The sequence below is a fragment of the Punica granatum genome, chromosome 3 (assembly GCF_007655135.1).
Source record: "Punica granatum isolate Tunisia-2019 chromosome 3, ASM765513v2, whole genome shotgun sequence".
NCBI lineage: Eukaryota > Viridiplantae > Streptophyta > Magnoliopsida > Myrtales > Lythraceae > Punica > Punica granatum.
In genome coordinates, this window is record NC_045129.1 from 22943115 (window position 1) to 22961512 (window position 18398).

Sequence of the window (18398 nt, forward strand, 5' to 3'; positions counted from 1 at the left end):
GGAGTCGCCAAGCTGTACGGACCTGAATGTGGACTCTCGTCGGGGCCCGCATGCACGCTTTTGGATCGCGCGACTTGGGAGTGTCCACCTTCCTGTGGGGACGCGTGACGGACACGCGTGAGAGAAGGAGTCGCCACTTATCATTTTACGACCTGAAGGTCGAGGGTGGATAAGTTACCCGTGGTCTAGGGGTATGGAACACCTAGTTGTTGTTAAGGCATTGATCTGTGCAGAACCGGAAAATCCGTGTTCGGGGGTTCATGTTACGTGTGGGCCTATATCCCGCACGCTATTTCGGTACTCTGGTTTGCTATACTTGCATGTTTTATTATTTACCGCATGGATTAAGTTGCGCTCGGCTCGCACGTTTTGACACCGGAGATTCGGTGAACTAAACAATGTCGGTTGAGAAGCCGAGAGAGAAGTAAACCCGTATGTCGGGGAGTTGGTTCACAATCTTGCGTTACAGTTCATCGAACCATGGAGGTTGAATCCCTGTGTGAACCAAAACTGCGAGATCTTGGATTTACTTGTGTCTGGGCAAGCATTAGACCGATTCGATTAATTCGACTCTCGGACCGTTCGCTTACCGACTAGAATTCTTATAGAACAAATGTACAAAATAAAAGTCCTTACAATGCTCTCGAAAACAATAAATATAAATTACAAATGGCCGAATTCTAGTCGACTCGTGTTCGGTTATTATTCCGCTCTAACTCACCGTGAGTTTAGGGAAAAGACCGAATAACTGAAATTCAATGCACGCTCTCACTGAATAGGGCGTTGGACCCCGTGAGTGATGATTAGGGTGTTGGACCCTGTGCTCGATGATTAGGGCGTTGAACCCTAATATTATTCGGCCTAGGGATCAGGCTCGACCCGCATGGCAAACAGGTGCGGAAAGATAACACGCAATATGTAAATAACAGACAATGTGTTTGTATTTACCGATTGTTTGTGGATTAGCAAGTTTATTAATCCGGGGTATTTTGGCATGCAAATCCTACCCTAGACAAACAAACGTGTACCAATGTTTTAGCATTCGGCTTTGGTTTGAGAACCTAACATGTCGGGTGTCCGTAGTCAAGTTTTCGTGTGTGTGGATTGCTTTTACAGTGATTTGGTGTTGTGACACTGAATTACCACTGAATTGATCCAAACTTGTATTTTGACTCTAGATTTGGAACCTAGAGTTCCGCCTAACCATTTTCTAGGATTTGGTTAAGTCGAGTGAAAGGTTAATCAACATTTTGCATGTTTTCTGACAGAGATAACCGTTCTAGTTACCCGAGTCTATGTTAGGATGACAGAAACTCATCAGTTAGATAAGAAAAGGCTATGCAGATGAACCTGCACCTGAACAGGTAGCCCGTTCTTATCTCGTACTGTAGTGTTTCTATCATGCTAACCCTAAGGGTGTCGCTGAATTGTGAAAATACGATTTTACCCTTTATTTGAAAATTATTTTCAGAAAAGGGGAAACATCGCAGAGCGGGCCACCTCGGCCTGTAGCCGGTGTCAACCAATTCCCTGGATCGTCCAGGGTTGTGCAAGAACCCCGAAAAAGCCAAAGAACCGGTCGATCTGCCCCGGAAGTGATCTAAAAAGATCTTCTGTATCCTGACCTGAGTTACCTGGAATCAGGTAAAAACTCAAGTTAAGACACATAAGCCCTTTTCAGACGTCCATGCTACATCGGACCGCGCGTTTCGGGTTTTGAAATTGATAAGTTTGAAAAGGACACCAACGTCCTTTGACAACTCATCGACGCGAGTTATCAGTTAATGGTCGATTCGCGTAAACTTTATCATTGTGAAGTGGGTTTAATCACGTGAGCGTCCCGATTAACCCGTTCGTGAAATTAATGCTTAAGGGTTGTGCTGAATGCATTAATTGTGAAAATGATTCGCGACTCGACGACCAAGAGGATTCCATAAGGATCGAGGATAATTTGGTCCAATGACCGAAACTACCCTCGTAACCGAATGGACGCGAATGAGTCATCGATACCCGAATCCATGCATGCTTTGTTTTGAAAAGACATTTTCATGTGATATTGCGACGATAATGTAAATTGCAAATTACACGAAAGCCGAGAACGGACTCAAAACGGGAAGAGGAAGCCTCATTCAACCCGTACGAGTCTAAGAGGCTCTCGGTTACTTCTCCTTGGAGATAGCCGAGAGGTCCCATGGCCGGAATGGGGTTCCACGAGGTTTCCCCGTCTCATTTCGAATCATTTCTCACATGCTTAAACGACAAACATTATAAATGACACGATTAAACGAAAGTCGGTATTGCCATGATTTGAATAACGCATTCGAACATGGAAACATGCACAAACAAGTTATTTAAGGAATCGATAAAACAATACCGACTTCATGCACGTGAGAAAATACGATGAAACTCGGGAATCGAACTTGGATCGGGTCAAGAAGATCGTTCCTTGCCCGAAAGGAGCAAGAGAGCATTCGGTCATCTCCCTTGGAGGAAAACCCGTGAGCTCTTTGCCTTTCCCGGGTCAGGATGTTCTTCTCGACTACGATCTAAGTGTTTCCCGACATGCTAGCATATAAATCAAGGATAAATATCATGATATAACATGGAAAATGCATAAAGATTAAAACTTGAAAATAAAACATACATAAAACCCCTTATAACTCCATAAACGCAACGAGAATGTAAAAGTCCTAACTCCTCTAAGTCGGGAATGGTCATACCTAGTCCCGAGATGCGGGATGGGACCTTCAAGAGTCGGGTTGGACCGTTGATGGGTCGGGTTTGGGCTGTTTTCCGTTGAACAGACCCGAATGGCACCAAACAGACCCGGCTGGAATACTGGACAGACCCGACTGGCACAAGTCGGGTCGGACGTCGCCACAGAGGCTCCCGATGGAATTTTGAGGCAAGGTCAGCGGCCTTGGGTAGCCAAGGGACCCCTCTAGGTGACCGTAGTGGTCGTGTATTCCCAGAGTTGTCGGGTCGACCCGTACAGTCCTGTAAATATCACCCAAAACAGAGCACATCTGGAATTTCGGACCCGACTGGCACAAGTCGGGTCGGACGTCGCCACGGAGGCTCCCGATGGAATTTTTGAGCAAGGCCAACGGCTCCCGACTGTTAACTCACCTCCAGAGGTGGCTGTTGTGGTTTTTGTCCGAAAAGAGTCCTGGATCGACCCGATCTACAAGAAAACCGTACAAACAGTCAGAAATTTCGACCCGACTGGGCAGTCAGACTGTTTCTTCTTCCTGGGGTTAAACCGACGGGTTTTTCTTGGATTTCTTGACTCTTTGACACCCTAGGGTTGTGTAGGGAGGTGTTTGATGGGTTTTGGTAGCTCAAACCGACTTGGACAGGCTTGAAACCCGGTTTGACATTTTTTACCCGAGAAGGACCAAATCTGTCCAGATTTTGTTCAAGGCTGGTTCTATGGCTTAGAGGCTTCAAACTTAAAATCTAAGCTCAGAAATGGATAGAGGGGGTCAAAAAAATGTGGGATATGAAGTTTGGTAAAGTTTGGATTTAAGCCGGGATGGATTCCGAGTTAAGACTTTGCCCGATTTTGCTTGGTTTTGCTTGTTCTTGCTGAGCTGCGATTTTGCTGAACTCCTTGAAAGTTTGAGAGCTTTTGTTTGAGTGAGAAATGCTAGAGAGAGAGTGCTTGAAGGTGTATATTAAGTTAATGACTTAGAAAGTATATATCTTAAGTGCAATTAAGTGTGAAAAAGCTTGATTAAGGGCATGCTTATGGGGATCCGAATTTGCTAAGCAAGATAAGGATGAATCTCCTCCATGCATTCTTCATGAAGATGAGCCAAGAAGCATTAATGACATGGAAGTGAAGTTGGAGTGTGATCTTGGAAGACTTGAAGATATTTTGGTGCAAGGGTGCAAGAGAAGACAAGAGGCAATGGAGAGGGCGGCAATGGCAAGGGATGGTTGCCCTTGGGCAACCCGTGGGTCCTACGGCCGAAGATGAGAAACCGGGAGAAAGCTCGGGTCTCGATTGGTCGTGCATTCGAAGTTCGTGGTTCAAATTGAACGTTGAATTGTCGACATGCGCGAGAAAACGGGTTTAATGAGCCCGAGATTGGCATTTTTCATGGAGAAATGCCCCGGAAGCATACGAGGCTCGGAAGCCGGTTTTGCTCATTGCAGATGACCAGAGTGAAGTTGTCTGCTTCTGACAGCATATATTGTGTCTGCATCTCACGTTGGTCATTTTAACATAAGTTGTCAGACAACATGAACAATTATCCCTTAAGCCGGTAATGCTAACATGGGGCCAGAGACGTCCTAGGAGGCCGAAACTGGATTTCTCAGGATGATTTCTGAGTTGCTTGGGCACTCCGGAGATTACTGTAATCTCTGTTTGTCGAGATCAGACCTCCAATTACTTGAAAAGTGTATCTGAGACCTCTAAAGCATTGCTCGGGAGGTCTAAATGAATCGTGTGATTTATTCCGACGATTCCACGTTGAGCCCTGAGAAGGCTAGCATGGTGTAGGATAGACACCCGGCGTCCAGTTTCCGTAAAAAGGACCTCCGGATATGCATTTCCACTGAAAACAGCCATTTCCGCTCCTCGTAGGTTGCTCGGGAAACTAAAAAGGGTTTTGTTGTCTGTTTTGCCTAATTGTGAATGTCTGCTAGAGTTTTCGGGGCAATGGGGTATGAACTTCGTTTGCCGTAATTCCATCATACCATCCTTCGGCTATACTCTTCCAAAGAGGGGTATGCTTGTTTTGCTGCTCGGAAGTCATTTGAAGTGTCTGTGTGACTTCCAAGAGACAATCTGAAGCATTATTCATGCTCTGTGTGCTGGTTGTTCATGGCTACGTCTGATATTTGGAATTAACTTTTCTACAGGAAACCGGCATTTTTGGACTTCCCCTGAAATGTTTGTTTATATACAGAAAGTTGTTTTGTATAGAGCAGATGATTTGCAAAATGCCTTTGGGGACACTTTTCATCTGTTTGGCATTGGAGTGGATTTTTGGAGTCCAATATTGGCTATCTTCCGATGATCGAGCGAACTATCGAAAAATAGTACCGTCCGTGTGATATACTGAAAATGCCGATTTTGGACATTGTTGAGCTCTCTGGTCGCTCTGTTGCCTTTTGGTGACCCCTGGAGTCCTTCTATCACATCCATGGGACATTTGCTCAATTTTGCCGACTTGAGGATGAATAGTGATTTTTCGCTCTGTTGAGCCGTTTTTCTATACTCTGCTCAAGTCATAGCTTGGATTATTGCTGATAATGTAATTTGAATCGGTGAGCCAAAATAGGGTGCTGACAGGTAGTATTAAGATGAAAATTCCATCGTTCTAAGGAAAGAGTGATCCCGAAGCATACCTTGAGTGGGAGAAAAATGTGGAGTTTGTATTTGATTCTTATAGTTATTCCGAGTTGAAGAAAGTCAAATTGGTAGCAATTGAATTCTCGGATTATGCAATTGTCTGGTGTGATCAATTGGTGATAAACATGCGAAGAAATAGAGAGCTACCTATGGATATGTTGGAGGAAATGAAAAGAGTGATGAGGAAACGATTTGTTTCTAGTTATTACTACCGGAAGTTGTATAATAAGTTGTAAAGTCTTAGGCAAGGTAACTGGAGTGTAGAGGAATATTTTAAGGAGATGAAAGTGGCCATGATTAGAGCAAATGTAAAGGAGGATCGAGATGCTACTATGGCAAGATTTTTGGCTGGATTGAACCAAGAAATTCAAAATGTTGTGGAATTACAGTGTTATGTGGAGTTGGAGGATATAGTGCACATGACCATCAAGATTGAGAACCAGTTCAAGAGGAGAGGCAATACACGTGCAAGCCAAAGTCCAAGCACATCCACTTGGAAACCGAATCAGTAGAAGAAAGATGAGAAGCAATCAACGTCGAAGTCGAAAACCGAGCAAAAGCAAGATGCAACTAGCCACGTTCCTCAAGGTAAAACCGACATTTCTACCTCCAGGAATCGTGACATTAAGTATTTTAAATGCCAAGACATGGGACACATAGCAAGTAAATGCCTGAACAAGTGGGTCATGGTGATGCGAGACAATGGTGACATTGTGACCGACAAGGTAGTAGAAGCAACATTAGTGCAACTCCCACTATCAATAATAATCCCGCACATCTTATTTTGGATGGTGCACCGAGTTCGGAAGAGATTCTCCCGCTGTTCTTCTAGCTTTGCTTCAGAACTCAAGACTCGACGAATCATGAGAATCTCGCCCTCATCAGCAAACTCTACATTATCTCCCTACGCACCTCCAGAAACTTCCTCATCCACCCCTTCATCTTCACTCTCAATCTCTTGAGTGCTTTGGATGGTCATCACTCGTCAATTTGGACAATCGGAAGCTATGTGTCCGAATCCAAGATATTTGAAGCACTTGATGTTTCGGCTCCGAACAGGGCGTTGCGGATCAGTGTGCTTCTCCTTTCCTTTTGTCGCCTCAGCTTGAGGTCTATGAGCGCCTACTTCATTCTGCTGGGCATTCCACTTCGAAGTAGACCATTTGTTGACCGAACTAACAACCACTGGTATAGAGTTAAACACCCGCGATACATTGAGTATGCCGTGTTTTCGCTGTTTTTCCACCTTACTGGCCAGCTTAATCACATCTTCTAAAAATACATAGGGTCCAAAACATCCGCAATTTCCTTGTTCAAACCACCAATAAATCGAGCAATGGTCCGCTCCCGTGGCTCATTCAGTTCGCATCTCATTGTCAACATTTTGAACTCCATAACATAATCTTCAACGGTCATACCTCCTTGACGAATGCTCTGCAGTTTAAGGAACAGATCTTGCTTGTAGTACTCAGGGACAAATCTTCTATGCACGAGGCGCTTCATCTCCCGCCAACTACGAATCATATCTTCCTGATCTCTTCTTCGCTGCGCCTTTATGCTTTCCCACCACAGATTCGCATAATCAGTGAACTCAAGGGCAGCAAGCTGACACTTCTGGGCTTCGGAGTACTCATAGTATTCGAACACCTTATCGACGCGCTGGACCCACTCGAGGTAATCTTCAAGGGAACTCATGCCTTTGAATTGCGGAATCTTGAGTTGAGGTTGTTACCGACGCCCCTTTGCTCCTGTCGTAGAGCCGGCAGCGCTTCTTCTTCAGGAAGTTCATCCTTCTGGTTAGGTTCATCTTCCACTTGGACATTCCGTTTGAGAACTCGACGTGCACGTGGTGGAGGAGTACGCGCCCCAGCCAATTGCTCAACCAATTGGGTCAATTGATCGAACCGTGTAGAAAGCTCGTCTTGCTTCCGCTAGAGCCCAAGGAACTAGGCTTGGTCGAGTGTGAGTCCCCTCGGAACTTGATGGACGTTTTCCTCAGCCATTGCGTTTCTCATAAGGATTCCTCACTAAACACTCGTGTATACACTCCCTCACGTGTTTCACTCGGCCAACAAGAATAAAACCTTCGCTTTGATACCACATGATAAATTCACGAACCAGAACTGGGTAAGAGAGAATGGTAGAGAGTAGAACCAACAAAACTCACTCGATAAGATGACTCGCCACGAGTAAGAAAAGTCGGGTTGATTCGCCACGCTCAAGGATGAACAATAAGAATCGGGATTTTCGCCACTAAACAAGGGACTTGTTCAGATAAGAAAATAGAGGAAACGCTCTAGGCAATTTCATTCAAATATTCATCAGAGTCTGTGATCTCTCTTACAATAAGGTGCATATTTATATAGAGGGAAGATACCTTCCTTGACTCTAGAATAGGAAACTGATATATAATCTCCTCTAGATTACTTTCCTAAAATATGATAAAGTAATAAGCTAAAATAAGAAACATAAGACTGTTGACTCAAGCTAATATAATAAATAATATATAATTAAGAGAAACTATATTATAGAAATATTATCTTCTCGTAACAGCTGAAGTCTTTTAAAATATGGGCCATCACTTTGGGCTGGACTCTTCTTCTCCTATTTCCAAGCACTTAAGTAAGGTAAAGTGCTCGGGGAGAGTTGCAGCAAGGTTCTTGGCCATGGAACGCGTGAGAGGACCCGAACTAGATCTGGCCTCGTCCTGAACTGCATTCTTGGGCACATCAGTATGCTTCGGGGATCACTCTTTCCTTGGAACGATAGGATTTTCATCTTAATACTACCCAAGTTATTGTATCCCGATTCCTAACTTCTCTAAACCGCCCTCCATGTCTCCTATTACTAACAACCGAATCTCGATCATCTTCTTCATCAAAACCAGCCTCGTAATTCTCTTCATCTTCAACCCTTACTTCCCTCGGTTGAACTCTCTCCCTCCTACGCACATTAGGAGTGTTTCGTGGCTGATCCACACGTGTGTTCTCCATCTGATCTATCCGTTCATGAACCTGCTCTAACTCCAACCTCATCAAACGCCTCATCTCACTCATCATAGCCTCCATAAGTACTTTTTATTCAGCCAATTCCATAGCACATTCGGGAATATTCTTAACACTGTTGTGAGATATGATTGCTGCAAAATAAAGCTAGAAAGAAAGGACCTCACAATTCTCTTCCTTACGTGTTTACTCTCAAGAATGTGAATCACTCTACACTCGTGTTTTCACTCAAACAAACGTGGCTTTTAACCCTCTAATGTTCTTACCACTCATGCCTTTTTCCACTCGATAATTCTCTTTCAATTCTTTTGAAACTAAAAAAACAATTCTCCAAAATTTCCATCAGCAATTCACCAAGAACTTATCCAGGAAAATTAATGGTCGAAGGAAATTTAAGGAAGAAAGGAAACAAGAGAGAAGACAACTACTATGAAGGATTAAATATATCAGAATGTTATATGTAATTCTGGGAATAGAATCAATATAGATCACAAAGAAAGGGAAATAACAACTTTAGAATGGTCTGATGCAATGAATTTGGATCAAATTGACTACAACTGCTTTTTTCTTTTCTTTCGTTCATTCGTTTTTTTTTTCAACTCTTTTTTTTGCCGATTTTTTTTACTAATAACAATCCAGAAAGAACAAACTTGACGAAACGAAGCTCAACAAATTGAAACGATAACCTGATTTGGAGCCTGATGCTTTGATACCAAATGATGCGATTCCCGCCAAGAATGACGAGACCTAACAACTAAAGGAACCCAAGATCGTTCCATGATCAAATTTGACTGACAAACCTTCGACCCGTTGTTTACGACATAAACAAGAACCTTGGTATAACTGACCTCAACCCGTTGTTTATTACGAAACAAGAACTTCGGTATAGGAAGACGCCACAAACGGTGGTGGAAAGCCGTTTGATAAGTCGATGATGAACGCCACGGAAATTTCGATAAGTTCGAATTAATTCTTCAAGAACCAAAGAGAATACTCTCACAATTTTCTGAATATTCTTTTTTATTAAAAATTCACTAAGATGAACATATATAGACATAAACTAATCCTAATCTGGCCATATCTCCTCCTATAGACAAGGAAAATAAAACCTAAAATATCGATAGAGACATGACATAATCCATAAAGATATGAAATCTAATATCCCGAGAATATCTCCATGGGATTTAAACTTTAAACAAATATGATGATATCTTCTCTTGATCTTCAAATATTCTAGAAACTTTATCAAACACTTGCTGAATTTAGCCTTATCCGGAATCTTCTATAACTTGAATCATGTTGATAGATCTTTGTTGATCACGTGGTTCATGTCCAATTGGCCTCCACGAATTTGCTTGAGCCCAAACCTCTTGAATCAGGCCGTTGAGTTCATTGTTAAACTTCTTTACTCATGCTCGCGTAATCTGTCCAATTGGAACTTGAACTGGATCCCTTAAAGTCATGCTACGATGTGCATCATACATATTTTTGAATTTTAAAACCGTAAATCTCATAGTTTAATACTTTTCTTAAATTTATTCCATGATTTATAAATTACCTTAAAAGGCTCATGATTTGTATGTTATTCCAAATCTGTCCTGATGTCACTTTTTTCCGCCAATGTTTAACGGAGTTTCTGACATGACAAGGATGGACGTGCATCCATGAGCTACGTCAGCAACTCCATCAAACATTGACGAAAAAAGTGACGCTGAAATAGATCTGGAGTAACATGCAAACTATGATCATTTTTATATAATTTTTAAACCTTGTAATAATATATAATAAAAACGTCAAGTTATAAGATATATGGTGTTATAACCTTTTTTTTTTGTCTTTACTATTTTATCCTAAATTCAATTCTACTTATGATTTGACTAATAAATGACAAGGGCAATATGGGAAAAGGAAAGTGTCGTGAGATTAAATGTATTTGTTCGTAAGTTAGCTCTTCATACTGCATGATATGTTATAAATACACATAAATTTTGATCAATCAGAGTCTGAGAAAATATTATTATCAATATACGTGCGTTCTTCAATTTTTCGCATGCATGTGAGTTTTCAATTTTTTACTATTTTTACAAATTGTAAAATTTTATGATTCTCTAATTTTATGTAATATTACGTTTTATTCAGTGCAACAAAGGTGTCCATCCAGAACCCTCACGCTGTCAAAAGTGAAGTTGAAGAGGCCGTTGAAGATGTTTGTGGAGTTACGAGTAAGGAGAAAGTGGAATATGCTGATGAGGGTGAGAAGCTCAAGGCTCAGTAAGTTGTGAGTTCGGAATCAAAGTTGGAAGAACAATAGGAGTGCTTGGAGAACATTCCAAAGGTACTAATTTCAAACTCCGCAGAGCAAGTCCTGATGGAACCCACTTTAAACTCACCTCATGTGGAACTTCAAGAAGAAATTGCTATTGAAGATATATTGATAGTGTTTCATCCAATCGATGCAAAATTTGCCAAAGCATATAAGATTCCACGGGAAAAGTAGCAGCAATTCCGCCAAACAGATGTTTGGCGAGGAAGCAAAAAAAAGTTGATTTATGAAGAATTTCAGGATAGAGTTCGGACAGAAAAATTGGTCATTAAGTGGCAAGCTATAAAGCACCGAAGCGTACACATGAAGACTAGCAGAAGATCGACGAAAACTCAAGGACGCGTCTTTTTCCAACCGAGAGGGGATGATGTGCTTCAGATTGCAGCTCAACACGTATTCAAATTTTTGGGTCGAAACGCGTATTCTAGAAGACTCTGGAACAAGAATTTAGCTTAATTAGATATTAAGTTTCCTATTTTGCATAATATAGTTTTCTTAATTAGATATTATTTCCTATATTAGCTTGAGTCGGTAACTTAAGTTTCCTATTCCATATAGTTTCCTTATTCTATTTTAGGAAAGAAATCTATAGGAAAATATATGTCAGTTTCTTATTGTAGAGTCAAGGGAGGTGTCTTCCCATATATATATATGCTAGGAGGAGATCTCAAAAAGACGAATTTGATGAATATTTCAATGAAATTGCCTAGAGCGTTTCCTCTATTTTCTTATCTAAACAAGTCTCTTGTTTAGTGGCGAAAACCCCGATTCTTATCGTTTATCCTTGAGCGTGGCAATTCAACCCAACTTTTCTTACTCGTGGTGAGTCATCTTATCAAGTGAGTTTTGTTAGTTCTACCATCCACCATTCTTTTTTACCCAGTTCTGGTTCGTGAGCCTATCAGCTCTCCTACTAGTGTAATATAAAACAAAGAGTTGCACGTGGGACCATGCTCTGTAGGATGACGTTAGGCTCCGATCAAGAGGTTTTTCAACACACCACCGCCACGGTGATCTAGTGGTTAAGCTCTGAGCGCTCCATTTGAACATCACGAATTCGAACCTCACTGAAGATGTAGAGCTCGCTACTATGTGAGTGTATTATGGGATGGCGGTGGCCAGTCTATAATTCTTGATCCAATGGGCATTGGACTTAATCCACTAGTGTGTTGGTGGGGCTACAGTGACCAAATTGGACTAAAGTCTCAGCGAGCTATAGCGAAAGAAACATTTCGTGGCGGTTAGCTTTCCTTAGTTGAGACAGCTACAGCGAGTCAATAACCTGACCTAGCCTTTTTATTCAGCAAAAAAAAAAAGATGTTTTTCAAGACCACTAATGAAAATGCTAGAAGGGATACATATTTTTCTGTCACCTTATCCATGATTTTTTTTCCGGTTATAACGAAAGCTCATAGGTTTAGTACAATAAAATAGAAATTCTAATGTAATAGCTAATAAAGAGTCATAAGCATTATCGAATCTGAAACCTCTTAATTATGAGGCGAGACCTTGTGTCGCTGCTCTACGTCATCTTTTGATTATTCATCGAAGTTTTGAAGTCCTTAAATTTAATTTAACTGTCCAAAAATTCCTAGCATGGAAGTCCAGAAAGCTCTTAACTCATTAAACGGAAATCCGAAAGGGCTTGACTTGTGGAAGTCCAATATAATCCCATATATATTGGAAGAATCTCGGTTTTGCTCTAAGATGAGAATTTGTTTTGATCTCTTCCTTTCCTTCTGTTAATGATGGTCCATTACTGCTTAGTTTAAAGAATTTTCAGGCTTTTGACTTCATAGCATTGAATTCACTCTTTTTCTTACTATGGCTATTATAGGTGAATTTTCTAGAGTTTAGGGGGGCGTTTGGTTTCAGAGTTAAAGTAATTTTGATTTTGATTTTGATTTTGATTGTGGAAAAAGACAAATGAGATGGTATTATAAATTTGACTTGGGAAACGTGTGTTTTTGTTGTGTAGTGGGTAGAGTTAAAATCAAAATCATGATTCTAAAATAATTTTATCAAACCAAACACGCCCTAGATATATCTATTTTCTTTGAGTCTAACACAATGTTAATCAATTAATATTAATTAATTATATTATAGAAAAATAGGGAATTGCAATGAGGAAGCATCACACCAGCTTTTTCTTGATATTCTCAACGTGACTGAGTAACTTTTTTTATTTATAAGTCGAATCAATCACAAAATTATGATCATATTGAAAAATAAAAATAATTCTTGATATCGAATAAATATTAAAATTTTACTTAATAAAATATAAATTTTCCAAATTCGTGAGCAAATATAAAATGTATTGTGAAAAGAATTCCCTCAATAAATTAAAAAAAAATTCAATGTAGAATAAATTAAAAATTTATTAGTCACAGGCCTACACCTAGTAACTATATAAAAATCAAATGGGTTCTTAACCTAAAAAAAGCATGTACGATTCAAAAATTTCATAATCTCGCATGAACTTATAAAATTTTCGAAAAAAACACAAAGTTTCATTATCTTCCATTATCTAGCACGTCATTTCCTTCTGTCCAAATAACCATGTTAAATGCTGACGTGGCCGTTTCTTTTGGTACACGTGGCCATTATCCTCCATGTAATATTTACAAATTCCCTAATCTAGCACATACTTTAAAAAAAACTTCTAAAAATGCACATCGTTTCAAATCTTTCCCAAATTTAGTACGTTGTCACCTTCCGTCCATTCTCTTCAATCCAAGCTTCGATAACCGGATGCTCCGCGGAACTAAACTCGAAGCAGAAACAATTGGATGCATATTCAAAGGTTGTGAACAATTCAATTGGTGTTTCCGACAACATTAAAATCTTGCCTTGTTTTCCTGATGCTCAACTTTCCGGGAAGAAGGTCTACTGTTGAACATATGTTAAGATAACATAGGAATCATATGATGCATCAACACATAGATCAGTTTTAAGGTTTTACTCTATGGTTGATAGGAGCAAGTAATTGAAGTATGTGTCGGATAATTGATTTCTCATCAATGATGTTTCAGTTCTATATGCATCCTCTAGTCCATGGACTGGTCCCGCATCCGCTATTGTATGATTTTGCATTTTGTTCGAGTTGCAACATGTGTGTCCATTGTCGTTCTTCTGCATCTGAGCTTTGGATTTTCTTATCTTTTGTTCTCCTAGTATTTGTCTTGGGTAGCACTTATGCAAGTCTAGTGGCTAAAAAATAGAATTCACATGATATGCTTTATGTGTGGCGACAATAAAAACTTGTTCACTTGTATTCTCATTGGAGCTCGTCTCGGTCCTGCCTAAGGACGCTTTGCTTCTACAGCAAGGCCAGAAGAAACTGAAGTTCCATCATCCCAAATTTTGGAGCTGATACCACACGATATTGGTATAGAGATTGGTTTGTGCTGTTACATTCCTTAACTCTTCTTTCAGTTCGACATTATCTCCTTCACAGGATATTATAGTACAGATTGAAGTTAGACATGCTAATTACTTGGTAAAGCATAGTTTAAATTGTTTTTTAGACCGTAATTACTAATCCTTATGTTTAAAGGAAGTTAATATGATCAGAATTCGAATTATGGATGGGATATGGGTGGCGCTTTGCCCTTTCTCTGTATTTCTTCATTTCCTCGTGATCGAGATACGATGTGTTCACAAAATGTGGAAACATGGGTCAGGTTTGGCACGAGCCTCTACTCAAGGAGGAAGCTCGATCAATCCTACCAAATATAACTCAAATTGTTGCCCTTGTAAGTCAGGACCGGCTATCTAACAAAGTGAGTTCTAAATGAGTTTTGTGAGATGACATATACAACCATAGGATGAACATGTACAGGGAGAGATTAGGCAATTCATGACGGAGAATGGACAGAAAGTGACAGTGTGCTAGATTGAGGAAAGATTTGAAACGAAGTGCATTTTTAGAATTTTTCTTTTAAAGTACGTGTTAGATTAGGGAATTTGTGAATATTATGTGGAGGATAATGGCCGCATGTACAAAAAATAACGGCCACGTCAGCATTTAATGGGGTTTGTCAGCACCCCATTTTGACTCACCATTCCAAACAATGTATCAACAATGGTCCAGACTATGACTTGAGCAGGAATACAGAAAACGGCTCGGCAGAGCAAGAAATCACTATTTATCCTCAAGTCGGCAAAATTGAGCAGAAGACATGTACATGCGACAGAGGGACTCCAAGGGTCACCAAAGGGTAACAGAGTGACTAGAGAGCTCAACAACGTCCAAAACCGGCATTTTCAGTGTACCACATGGACAATCCTATTTTTCGATAGTTTGCTCGTCCATCGGAAGATAGCCAATATTCGACTTAAAAAATCCACATCATTGCCAAACAGATGAAAAGTGTCTTCAAAAGCATTTTGCAAATCATCTGCTCTATACATAACAACTTTCTGTATATAGACAACTTTTCAGTGGAAGTCCAAAAATGCCGGTTTCTTGGAGAAAAGTTAATTCCAAATATGAGATGCGGCCATGCCTCACAATCATACAAAGCACGAGCAGTGTTTCAGATTGTCTTTTGAAAGCCATACAGACACTCCAAATGACTTCCGAGTGACAAAACGGGCATACCCCTCTTCGGAAATGCATAACCGGAGACTTGTCTGAGGGAATTACGGCAAATGAAGTTCGTACTGCATTGCCCTAAAAACTCTAGCAGACATTCACAATTGGGCAAAATAGACAGCATAACCCTTCTCAGTTTCCCGAGTAACCTCCGAGGAGCAGAAATTACCATTTTCAGTGGAAATGCATATCCGGAGGTCATTTTTACGGAAACTTGACGCCGGGTGCCTACCCTACACAGTGCTAGCCTTCTCAAGGCTCAACGTGGAATCGTCGGAATGAATCACACAACTCATCTAGACCTCCCGAGCAGTGCTTTAGAGGTCTCGGGTACACTTTTCAAGTCCTTAGAGATCCAATCACGACAAACGGAGATCATAGTGATTTCTGGAGCGCCCAAGCAGCTCAGAAAGCAATTTGAGAAATCCAGTTTCGACTTCCTAGGACATCTTCGACTCCATGTTTGCATTACCGGCTTAAGGGTCAATTGTTCACGTTGTCTGACAATTCATGTCAAAATGACCAACGTGAGATGCAGACACAAGATATGCTGTCAGAAGCGGACAACTTCGCTCTGGTCATCTGCAATGAGCAAAACCGGCTTTCGGGCCTCATATGGACCCGGAGCATTTCTCCTCGAAAAGTGATAATCTTGGGCTCATTTAATTCGTTTTCTCACGTATATCGACAATTTGACGTTCAATTCGAACCACGAACTTCAAATACGCAACCAATCGAGACCCGAGCTTTCTCCCGGTTTCTTCTTTTAGGCCGTGGGACCCACGGGTCAGGCCTAGCCACCCCATCCTTGCCCTAGGCGTCCTCCCCTTTGTCTTCTTCATCTCTATGAAGATAAGAAGACAACTTGCACACTTATCCCCTAAAATATCTAAGTGTTTCATTCTTGCACTCCAACTCCCAATCAATGCTCATTAATGTTTGATCTCTTCTCCATCAATGCCAATTGCACAAATATCTTCTTCTTCCGTTAAGCCAAACCGATTTTCCCTTAAGCATGTCCTTAATCAAGCTTTTTCTCACTTAATTGCACTTAAGCTTAGCCTATATATTGCATTATTGTCATTAAGCTAAACACAACTCATCACACATCATCTCACTAGCTTTCTCACTCTTCAAATGCTCTCCAAGACTTGAAGAAACCGCAACAAGCAAGAGGAAGCTTTAGCTGAAGCAAACCAAGCAAAAACCGGGCAAAGTGTTAAGTCGGAATCCATCCCGGCTTAAATCCAAACTTTACCAAACTTCATATCCCACATATTTTTGACCTTCTCTATCCATTTCCGGGCTTAGATTTTAGTTTTGGAGCCTCCAACCCACCGGAACAAGCAACCACAGAATCTGGACAGATTTGGTCCTTCTCGGGTCAAAAAAGTCAACCCGGATTCCAAGCCCTTCCAAGTCGGTTTGAGCTACTAAAACCCATCAAACACCTCTCCACACAACCCTAGGGTGTCAAGGAGTCAAGAAATTCAAGAAAAACCCGTCGGTTTAACCCTAGGAAGAAGAAACAGCCCGACTGCCTAGTCGGCTCGAAATTTCTGACTGTTTGTGCGGTTTTCTTGCAAATTGGGTCGATCTGAGACTCTTTTCGGAAAACTACCACCACAGTCACCTCCGAGGGTCAGTTAGGAGTCAGGAGCCGCTGACCTTGCCTCAAAATTCCATCGGGAGCCTCCGTGGCGATGTCCGACCAGACTGGTGCCAGACGGGTCCGAAATTCCAGACGTGCTCTGTTTTCCGTGATCTTTGCAGGGCTGTACAGGTCGACTCGATAACTCTGGGACCAAACGACCACCACAGTCACTTCCGGGGGTCAGTTAAGAGTCAGGATCCGCTGACCTTGCCTCAAAATTCCATCGGGAGCCTCCGTGGCGACGTCCGACCCGACTTGTGCCAGTCGGGTCTGTTCAGTTTCCAGCCGGGTCTGTTAAGGCTATTCGGGTCTGTGCAAGGCCAAAACAGCCCAAACCCGACCCAACAAAGGTCCAACCCGACTTTTTGCAGTCCCATCTCGTATCTCGGGATTAGGTATGACCATTCTCGACTTAGAGGAGCTAGGACTTTTACATTTTTGTTGTGTTTACGGAGTCATAAGGCGTTTTTTTGCAAGTTTCACTTCCAAACTTTAATATTATGCAATTTCCTTATTATATCATGTATGTTTATCCTTGATTAACATGTCAACATGTCGGGAAACACTTGGATCGTAGTTGGGAAGAGCATCCCGACCCGGGAAAGGCAAAGAGCTCACGGCTTACCCTCCATGAGAGGTGGCCGAATGTTCTCTTGCTCCTTTCAGGCAAGGAACGGTCTTCTTGGCCCGATCCAAGTTCGATTCCCGAGTTTCCTCGTGTTTTCCTACGCGCATGAAGCCGGTATTGTTTTATCGATTCCTTAAATAATATGTTTTTGCATGTTTTACATGTTTGAATGTGTTATTTAAATCATGGCAATACCGACTTTCGTTTAATTGTATTATTCAACATGTTTGTTGTTTGAGCATGCGAGGAATGATTCGAAACGAGACGGGGAAAACTCATGGAACCCGATGTGGGCCATGAGACCTTTCGGTTTTCTCCAAGGAGAAATGGCCGAGTGTCTCTTAGACTCATACGGGTTGCATGAGGCTTCCTCTCCCCGTTTTAAGTCTGTTCTCGGATTTGGTGTAATTTGCAATCTACATTATTGTCGCAATATCGCATGAAAATGTCGTTTCCAAGCAAACATGCATGGATTCGTGTATCGAGGACTCATTCGGACCCATTCGGTTATAAGGGTATTGTCGGTCATTTGACCGAATTATCCTTGATCATTATGGAATCGTCTTGGTCACCGAGTCACGAATCGTTTTCATAATTAATGCATTCGGCAACAACCTTAAGTATTAATTCCACGAACGGGTTAATTGGGAGGTTCACACGGTTAATTCATTCAATTTAAATAAGTTTGCATGAATTGGACATTAACTGATAACTCGCGTCGATGAGTTGTCAAATGACGTTAGTGCCCTTTTTAAAACTTATCAATTTCAAAACCCGAAACGCGCGGTCCGATGTAGCATGGACGTCTGAAAAGGGCTTTTGTGTC